Below are 10,560 nucleotides of genomic sequence, written 5' to 3' on the forward strand. Positions count from 1 at the left end.
TTACGTGAAGCGGAACTGTATTTCGAAAATCATATCGATATTGTATTTATATATATTTATGAAATCAATATATACACCTTAGAGGTTGTAAACCCCCATTCCCTCATTATTCTAACAGAAAAGAGTGTGTGGAAATTATGTTCCTAAGTTGCTTCGTTTTCAATCGCATTCTATTATTTTTTTTATTTTTTGCTTCTGGCAGCACTCCATTCAGCCATGCTTTTCAGTTATTGTAAATTTAGCTGGCATATTTGGAGTTAGCAACTTAAAAATGCAATATAAATTGTTACTTTGTGGTATAAATAAATAAAAAGAGTTAAAAACGCGTGTGTATTTTAATATAGTTTCAATATTTATTAAAATAAATGTGATAAGTGCACTTATTCTATCAAAATTTGGTGAAGGTAAAAGACAAATTTTATCAACAATTAACTTAAAAACTATTATTAACTGAATAGGGTTGGTGCTAGTTTTAGCAAAATAAGCACGAAATGAACATCTCCTGTGAATTTCATTGGAAAATTCGTCATATTTCTCTCAAAACAAGTGAGGGGGTAGCGCATGGAGTCGGAGCCGCAAAAAATACTGCAGTTTTACAATGAACCTTCTACTGAACATCTCTGCATACGAACTTCGTTTTTATTTCAAGTGTATGGCAACACCAACTTTGCGCTAAATTAGAGAACTTTAACATTAAATTACTTGAAAACTAAGGGAGATATCAAAAAATTGTACCTTTCATTTCGTTTGCTTTTGTCGAGTTCTATAAGAATCCGTCATCAGATTGCGGCGCCACGGAAACAGCAGTATTGCCATTATTTTTAAGTTTCAATGAAATTTATGTTTTTATTTTCGAAAATATTTCTACAATAAATTTTAAATTAGAGCAAAAAACAGTGCAATTTTACAAGGAACCCTCCACTGTACATCTCTGCATACGAACTTAGTTTTTATTTCAAGTGTATGGCAACACCAACTTTTCGCGAAATTACAGAACTTTAACATTAAATTACTTAAAAACTATAAGCCTCCGGAGGGTGCGGTTTTCAGTCTTAAGATGGTGATACACCCCTCTATCCCCCCCCTTTTAAACTGTTTTTTGGAAAAACTTTCCTTTACTACCACGATATATTTGAATGGGGGGCGGAGGGGGAGGGGGCGTGGCACCACCCACCACGCCCATTAGAAAGAGCAAGGTCACACCATTATAACTGTGAAAGTCCCAACCTCCTAGGGTCCCTATAGAACCCCCAGGAGAAGTTTAAAAATTAGGTTTTTTTCGACCACATTTGCAGTTTGTACTGAAATACAGTTGAAGAGAAGAGAATACAGCAGTCGACAACCCAGCAAGCATTTAACTTAGGTTTTATAATTCATAGCACTTATGAAAATGTTGTTTTATCGTAAAAGTTATGAGTGCCGATGGCGAAAATTTAGGCGATTTTTATTCCAAATTTTCAGCTTTTGTAAAAATATTTGTTTTTGTAATATATATGTACATTTGAAAGCAAAAATGCGCCGCAGGCGAAAATTTGGACTAAAAATCGCGCGATTTTTATTCCAAATTTTCAGCATTTGTAAAAATATTTGTTTTTGTAATATATATGTATATTTGAAAGCAAAAAAGCGCCGCAGGCGAAAATTTGGAAAAAAAATCGCGCGATTTTTAGTCCAAATTTTCAGTGTTTGTAAAAATACTTGTTTTTGTAATATGTATGTACATATATTTGAAAGCAAAAAACGCCGCAGTCGAAAATTTGGACTAAAAATCGCGCGATTTTTATTCCAAATTTTCTGTATTTGTAAAAATATTTGTTTTTGTAATATATATGTATATTTGAAAGCAAAAAAGCGCCGCAGGCGAAAATTTGGACTAAAAATCGCGCGATTTTTTTTCCAAATTTTCAGTGTTTGTAAAAATATTTGTTTTTGTAATATGTATGTATATTTGAAAGCAAAAAAGCGCCGCAGGCGAAAATTTGGACTAAAAATCGCGCGATTTTTATTCCAAATTTTCTGTATTTGGAAAAATATTTGTTTTTGTAATATATATGTATATTTGAAAGCAAAAAAGCGCCGCAGTCGAAAATTTGGACTAAAAATCGCGCGATTTTTTTTCCAAATTTTCAGTGTTTGTAAAAATATTTGTTTTTGTAATATGTATGTATATTTGAAAGCAAAAAAGGGCCGCAGTCGAAAATTTGGACTAAAAATCGCGCGATTTTTATTCCAAATTTTCTGTATTTGTAAAAATATTTGTTTTTGTAATATATATGTATATTTGAAAGCAAAAAAGCGCCGCAGGCGAAAATTTGGACTAAAAATCGCGCGATTTTATTCCAAATTTTCAGTATTTTTAAAAATATTTGTTTTTGTAATATATATGTATATTTGAAAGCAAAAAAGCGCCGCAGGCGAAAATTTGGACTAAAAATCGCGCGATAATAATATAAGAGTTATTCCCTTTATGTTGACTGGGTTTTCTCATTTCGCTTTGTTCTTCTCTCTCTCATCGTTTGTTTGACAGTTCGCTCCTCAAATTTATTCTGCACGGCATTACAAACGTTCAGAAGAACATTTGTAATAATAAAATTCTAATAGAATTTGTAGTATTATTTAGTGAAAATAGCTTTAAATCAAATCTTCAATTAATAAAGAGTGTTTATAAGAGAATTCGTTACTTTTCTGTGTTTGTATTTAAGTGAAATAAGCGTCTGTAATAGGGCATTTTTTCAAGCTTAAATATTGCTATTAAAGCATTTTTAACGTTAAATATTGCTATTAAATCTTAATTTTAATTTATAAAAAGTAATATAAATCAAAAGGCTGATATAGTGACTACATTTGCGTGTTATAATTTTTAAATTCGGTCCACGCACTTAGACATTATAAGCAAATATATCGTGGTAGAAAAGGAAAGCTCAGCCTGTTTTTTTTCAGAGCAATAGACATTATACTAAATATTTCTCCTAAACTTGGCCCAGCAAAGTATTGAATACTGGTTTTACCTATTTATTTTTAATAAAATATTTTTTATATGACTACATACGAATATTTTTGTATAAAATTAAACCTTATTTCGTTTTTACCTTAAGTTATTTAATTCCACAAATAATTTGGAAGTTTTTGTTCCTTAAATGTTATTTTTTACGAATATATTAAAAGTGTTTTCTTTTGTTTAATGGTGCTAAGTATCAGGTGTATCTGTTTATAAACTGCGAGTGCACGAATAATTGTGTGACCACTGTATATTATACTTCCATACAAGTTTTTTTAGTTGATATCAAAAATAGTAGTACTTTTAGAATGTATGTAAAAAGTATTAACTTCGACCCATCCACTCCGACGTGATAAACCAAACAAAATCGCCAATAAAGAAAAGCGAGTCCTATTCGTTAATCCAGTAAAAAACACGTTATAGTATTACACACCATTTAACAAAGTTCTTAGAAGTCGCTTACTAAAGATTATATATCAAAGATTTAAATTATATTAATTTGCCGAAACAAAAATTTTTGAACTCGTCACTTCAGAAAAACACCAAATATCCTCTAGAAAAAAATCGTCCTCATGTTTAAATAAAAGCACAATCAAATCAGAAAGACAACTACAAAGCAAACGATGCTGATTAGCCGATGTAAATATGTGCAACTCGAAGAGTAATGTGGGGTCCATATTGTTGATCAACTTCGACCATGAACAACTTATCAATTTCTTCTGAGGGCTTGTAGCGGCCACACTATGAGTTATGTATGAGATCAAACCATCATTCAAACTGCGAAATGTAACAAGTTAACACAGAGAATAAAATTAATCAACAGCGGGTTGGAATATGAATTTTTTGTGTGCGTTCATATGTATTATTCGTCGTTTCCTTTTCTCATTCTGTTCATCAGTTGCCCAGTAAACGTTGAACATATAACACGTTAGTGACAAAAACAAGGTGTTTACGCGCCAAATAAAGCGTCAATTAAGCGATATTTTTTTTCGTTTGTTTTGATCATAATGGGTGATGAAGTGGAATTTATTCATAACACAAAATTACGTAGGAGAAGCTTGAGTATTGATTTTTATAACCGAATTTCTTCGGCTTTCTTGAGTGATATTCGTCGTGAAAATAGAGATGAAGAAAACGATGAGGAAGAGGATTCATATGGTATTGATGATGATCGAGATGTTGACTATTTGCCTGAAGAAGATGCATATGATATTGAGTAAGAAGAAATATTCGAACCAAATGAAATATTTGAAAGTGACGAAAAAATCAAGTACGATTTATTGCATGAGCCGACGGCTACGCCTGAACAAAGTGCTAATGAGCATTCTTCCTACGGCAGAGATGGAATAGAATGGAAGAAAGATGAGCCATGTGCGGCTACTCGTCAACATAATACTATGCGATTTCGCTCTATGCCAATGCACCAAAACTCCGTTGCTATTGAGGTATTCAAGAAATTTTTTACACCCAATATTTCATTCATTATCATTTCAAAAACAAATGGATAGAGAGGCCATTTAAAAATATTATGAAGCACATCCTGATTCAAAACAAAGAGTTTGGATTGATTAGACCAGCACTGAACCTCTTGCATTTATTGGTATTCTTTTGTCCATGGGTGTAACACACAATAATATGCAGAAAGCGGTAGTTTTGTGGCGTTCGGATTCATTGCCCATTTTTCGTTCAGCTATGTTTTATCATCGATTCAGAATTTTGACACGATATATTCGTTTTGAAAACAGTAGAACCCGTGAATTTCGCCAAAGAACCGATAAAGCTGCGCCTATTCGTGATATATGGAATATCTTGAATGGAAACCACAAAGATAATTATGAGCCGGATGAAAATATTACTACATGTGAGCAACTATTTCCATTTCGAGGCCGAACCAAATTCACGCAATATATTCCATCAAAACTGGCGCAATACGGCATAAAAATATGGTGGGAGTCACACTCCAAAACAAAATATCCGTTGCAAGGAAAGTTTTATTGTTGCCGAAGAGAAGGAGAAGAGCGTGAAGTTGATCAAGGGGAAAATGTGATGCTACAATTATCACACCGATATGTAAACAGCGACCGTACAATAATAGCCTATAATTTTTTGCGTCACATTGAATGAAGCTAAGCGACTCGCTGCTATAGGACTTGCATTAGTTGGCACCATACGATCCTACAAATGTAGTCTTCCACCAGATATGAAAAAGAACGATTCTCGACCAGTGCTTTCGCCATTATTTGGTTTTCATGAAAACCTTGTTTCAATCAGCAGCTATGTGCCAAAGAAAAATAAACCGATCAATTTACTTTCCACTGTTCATTATACAGTGTGAAGGTGAGGCCAAAAACCCATCGGCTATTTTATATTATAATGCACATTAAGCTGGCGTCGATTGTATGGATCAAATAGTCACACATTTCACATCAAAACGGCCAACAAGTCGATGGACCTTCGCTTTTTTTTGGAACATGTTGGATGTCATGGCATTGGCAACGTTTTGTATTTGCACGGAAGTCGATGGGCTTAGAAAAAGTGATGCTAGGCGCAATTTTTTAACGACTTTATCGAGTACATTGGTCGTTGCAAACATCGAAGACCGTATGAATAATCAAAGCATTATTTCTGAATTTACTACTCGCTTGGCTATGGAATCATTTTTCAACAAGAAAATAAATATCCCTCTGAATATCGCAGTTAATCAACCAAACGTTGCCGATACACTCGCAGCGAAAGAGATTGTCGTCTTTGTTTACATGGGGGCGATAAAGTTCATCGAAAAACTCGTTTTTATCGTACTGCATGCATAAATCCAGTATATCAACAGCACTCAAAAGTTTCAAATACATGTTTTCCTTGCCTTCTTCCGAACCCATAATAAAGATCATTTGATATTTCATCATAAATTTTATTGCTATCGCATTTTGTTTCTTCAACCTTCTCCGAAATTAGTTAAAATAAAGAACAAAAAAAAAAAACAAAAACGAACAAAGAAGGTTTTTCTTAACAAACCGAAATATTTTCAGCTTATCTTTTTTCTTCTGTAGGTAGCTCAATGCATGCCAAAACCAATGAAAAACGTAAGAAATTTTAAATATATACCTGCGCTGCTTATAAATGATCGCGCATTTGCCATATAACGGGTGATTTTTTAGCTATTATTTTTTTAAACTGTTTGTTTAAACAGCCGACGCACGTTTCGTGTTTTGTTTCACCGTCAAACATTTTCAGTTTGGTCTGTTATTGAACAGTAAATCGTCTTACAAACGAACAACGCTTGCAAATCTTTGAATTTTATTATAAAAATGAGTGTTCTATTAAGAAAGTTTATTGCGCGCTTCTTCCATTTTATGGTCAGTTTAATCGACCCACTGAAGCGGCTATTCGAGCTGTTGTGACTAAATTTAGAACCAAATTTACGTTATTGCAGGTGCAAGAGTTGCAGCCGAACGACCTACCGCAACGCAGAATTTTTGGTGAATGGGCTCTTGGAAAGTTAGCCGGAGATCCACTTTTTTATCGAAAAATTGTGTTCAGCGACGAAGCTCATTTTTGGATCAATAGGTACGTAAGTAAGCAGAATTGTCGATTTTGGAGTGAAGACCAGCCAGGAGAATTGCAAGAGCTACCAAAGTATCCAGAAAAGGTGACAGTTTGGTGCGGTTTATGGGTTGGAGGTATCATTGGACCGTACTTCTTCAAAGATGCTGCGAATCGTAACGTAACTGTGAATGGTGAGCGCTACCGTGAAATGATATTCAACTTTCCTTTGCCCAAAATGCAAGAGCTAGACATGCATGACATGTGGTTTCAGCAAGACGGGGCCACATGCCACACAGCACGCGTAACAATGGACTTGTTGAGAGGCGAGTTCGGTGAACATTTTATTTCCCGTTTGGGACCTGTCAATTGGCCACCCAGATCGTATATAACAGCTTTAGATTATTTTTTGTGGGGCTATGTTAAAGCTCATGTTTATTCAGACAAGCCTGCTTCAATTAACGCATTGGAAGACAACATTAAAGCATTTATATGGAGATACCGGCCGAAACATTGGAAAGACAATGCCAAAATTGGACTAAGCGCATAAACCATTTGAAGCGCAGTCACAGTCAACATTTGCATGAAATAATCTTCAAACATTAAATTATGTGGACTGTACTATCGATTTAAATAAAAATTGCATGCAGTTTTTTGAATTTTACGTGCAGTTTTTTTAAAAAGTTTCCTATAGCTCTTAAAAAATCACCCTTTTTCCCATACAATTGCATGTAAATGCATAGGGTTATAGCTAGACCCGAGGTGTACAACCGAAGGTTGGAAAAGTGGTGTACAACGGAGGGTTAAAATATATATCACTTTTAAAATTGAGCGAAAACTGAAGGCTAAAGTAAGTTCACATATGCATTAATCTACCTCAAAATTAATCTACCCTCTAACATATCGCAGATTGCCTGCCAAATTGACAATCAGCTGTATTTTGGTGGAATATTTCAGTGTTTTTGGTTTGTTTGATTATTATTATCAATATCAAGAGAGGACACGGAGAAGGAATGGCTATTTTAATTGGTTACTAATAATAGTTGGAGGAAATCCGTAAACTTTAATGAGGTGTCAAAAAATGGTGGTAGCAATACGCATTCGAAATTCCATATTACATTTTATAATAAGTAATAAGAGGACTCATGTTTATGGGCACACGCTCGTTTTCTGTTTTTTTTTTTTTTTTAATAATACCTAACAAACGTTTTATTACAATTTTGTCTACAAACCTGTTTTCTTTGCCGGCATCCATTTCATTTAGTTTTTACTTTGATGTTGTCCTTCACCCGCGTAAAAATAATGATTGTCACACAGAAAACACATTGTCATATGTCGAAAATATGGTTATTATCAAGGATTATTTTATAATTTCAGATTTTGGGAGAGAAATTTTGTATGTAATTTCATAATGACAATAAATGTTGCCAGCAACATTTCACGTGAAACCAACTGCATGTTGCTGATGACATTTCACGCCAATGAAATTAGTACTAGCCTTTAGTTTACAGTTATTAAATAAAATCACTGCGAAATACACGCTTTGCGCCTTTCACCGTTTCGCCTGAAAGGAGGTTCTTTGGAACTTTTATGCTCACTACAACGGTACTAAAAATTAAGGAGACATTGTTATTCTTAAACCCCCGTCATCCCATTATTTTCTCTCCTTGTTTGGAGGTATTTTTAAGGATTGACATTCTGAGATTACCAAGAGCTAGGGTCTGGTTACCAGAGGTAACCTCAAATGATCCTTGAAAGGCTTCAGTTATGTAATCTGGAGCTTCCTACATCGTCTTGGAAGGTCACAAAGCTGGACGATGGCAAGGGTGAGTACCTAAGCGCTACTTTCGTAGTCTGCAAGGACTCGGTGGACGTATTGGTGCGATCTGACGGTGTGGTAAGCTATGGGTTTTCGTCCATAATATTGAGGGTCTATAATAAGGACAGGACGTCTAATTTAAAGGACCCGGTTGGAGATGAAATCTGGCTCTGGGCCCCATTACTGGGACAGGGCTACGAAAGGCATCTGCTGACGGCAGAATCTCTTCATTGTTAGATAGAGTACTTGATACTACTCTCATTGATGAGGAAGAGTTACTGGTATCAGACTCGGATGATGCTAAGAAAACGGTGGTGGAGATGAAGTCCACTAACCATGATGTAACGGGTTCTTCAAATTAATCTTCACCACTCAAAATAAAAAAATAGCGGAAAACGAAGATATGTAAGTTTTAACGAAAATGTTTTTATCATTATAAAATATTCTAATAATATTAAAAGTAAGAATGTGTTTATTTGGAGAGTAGGCCAAAATTGTCGGACAATTCTGCAGGTAGTCTCATTACGCCATCTTTCGTTCGCTGATGTAATGATTTCTTCCAGGAAAAGTAGCTTACATGTTTGTAAGGGTATGCCTATGCCATTGCCTATGTACTTATGGGTCAATATGATAGTCTAGTGCCGATGAACTAAGATTCTGCAGTTATCGTCATTGTCGCACATGCCAGGAACCTATGCTACCTTTAGTCTGCTGTCCGGAAAGCTCCAAAATGCCAGCCAGGATTTTACCGTGCCCGTAATCCGTGTTTGAATACTTAGTTAGTTGCGCAAAGCGCGCAATATATCTTGCCTGCAGATCTACCGGAAGGAAGTTTAATGTCACATATAATGTTTTCGATGGTGTGGTTGGCATCACATCGGTTGTAAGAACAGACGCAAGTCCTTGGACTTTGTCAACTCTTTTAATGATCACACCCTTCTCAAGGGCATTCCACTATGTTATATAATTTTCCTAACCAATGCATCATTCTGCTTGTACCATTTCTCTCCAATTAGCCATCTGCAGGAGTACAACGCCGTCGTAGCTTTGCGTTTTTATTGTAACAGTATAGAAATTGTATTTCAAACGTTTTGAATAATACTAAAGTGGCGTTCCCCAGCCGAATATAAATACTGGTCGTCCCGGTAATGAAGCGCCAAATGCGGGAGCAATCACAAATGCGTCCAACACAAAGGTACCACAAGATTCGATTGTTTTTAACACAGGGCCCGCCATCTATCGTTACGGATTTGATCTAAATATTATATGAAGAATGGTAACACTTAGCTGTCATCTGATTTGACAGAAAAGTAGTTTTATTCTTCCGCTAAACGAAAATGGTTGTGTATGGGGGCATTGGGTTCCAACAAGATGGCGCTACTTGCCACACAGCGAATGATACGATCAATCTTTTGCACACTGTCTGCGAAGATCGCATTATCAGCCGAAATTCTGATATCGTTTGGTCGCCTCGGAGCTGCGATTTGACGCCGTTGGATTATTATCTTTGGGGTGCCGTCAAATACCAGTGTTATGCCAACAAACCAGCAACAATTGATGCACTGAAGACCAACATACGCGATGTCATAGCTGAAATACAGCCGCATACAATCGAAAATGTGTTGAAAAATTGGACCGATCGTATGGGATGGGGCATGGCTAACCAAGGCAGCCATATGAATGAAGTTGTGTTCCATCACTAACCGGAAGGATTGCACTTCAAAATAAAAAAAAAACAGTTTGGAAAAATATTGAGTAGTTTCTTTTTTATAGCATTTTTAATTCCGTAAAGGTATATGGCAGACCCTTTACAAGCGCAACGAACCAAATGGAGATGGAGCAAACATATCTAAGCCAAATGTTGGCAACACATCTATGGAAAGATAGAATAATAATAAATTTTCTTTTTGATTTAATAAAGAATAACAAGTGTTATTGGTGAAAGGATTGCGCTATCGAGAGATGATTAACGAATTTTTATGGCCGGAATTGTATGGTATTGATCTTGGCAACGTTTTGTTTTCAATAAGATGGTGTTACGTGCCACACAAGCAACGAAACCATTGATATTTTACGGGAAAAGTTTCCGGGACGTGTTATTTCTCGTAGAAGTGATCACAAATGGCCACCGAGATCTTGTGATTTAACACCTTGTAACTTTTTTCTTTGGGATCACGTGAAACAGAGGTTTATCCCAACAGCC

General features: G+C 35.5%; 1 long non-coding RNA gene across 1 annotated transcript; it reads right to left on the minus strand.

Annotated features, from left to right (window-relative positions):
* Positions 1-391: 391 nt before the first annotated feature.
* On the minus strand, positions 392-3,820 carry LOC129249833 (uncharacterized). The gene is made up of 3 exons (XR_008582734.1): positions 3,090-3,820; positions 736-864; positions 392-672 (listed from the first exon to the last, which is right to left on the minus strand). It is a non-coding gene; the product is annotated as an uncharacterized LOC129249833 (long non-coding RNA).
* Positions 3,821-10,560: the final 6,740 nt, after the last annotated feature.

The sequence above is a fragment of the Anastrepha obliqua genome, chromosome 6 (genome assembly GCF_027943255.1).
Source record: "Anastrepha obliqua isolate idAnaObli1 chromosome 6, idAnaObli1_1.0, whole genome shotgun sequence".
NCBI lineage: Eukaryota > Metazoa > Arthropoda > Insecta > Diptera > Tephritidae > Anastrepha > Anastrepha obliqua.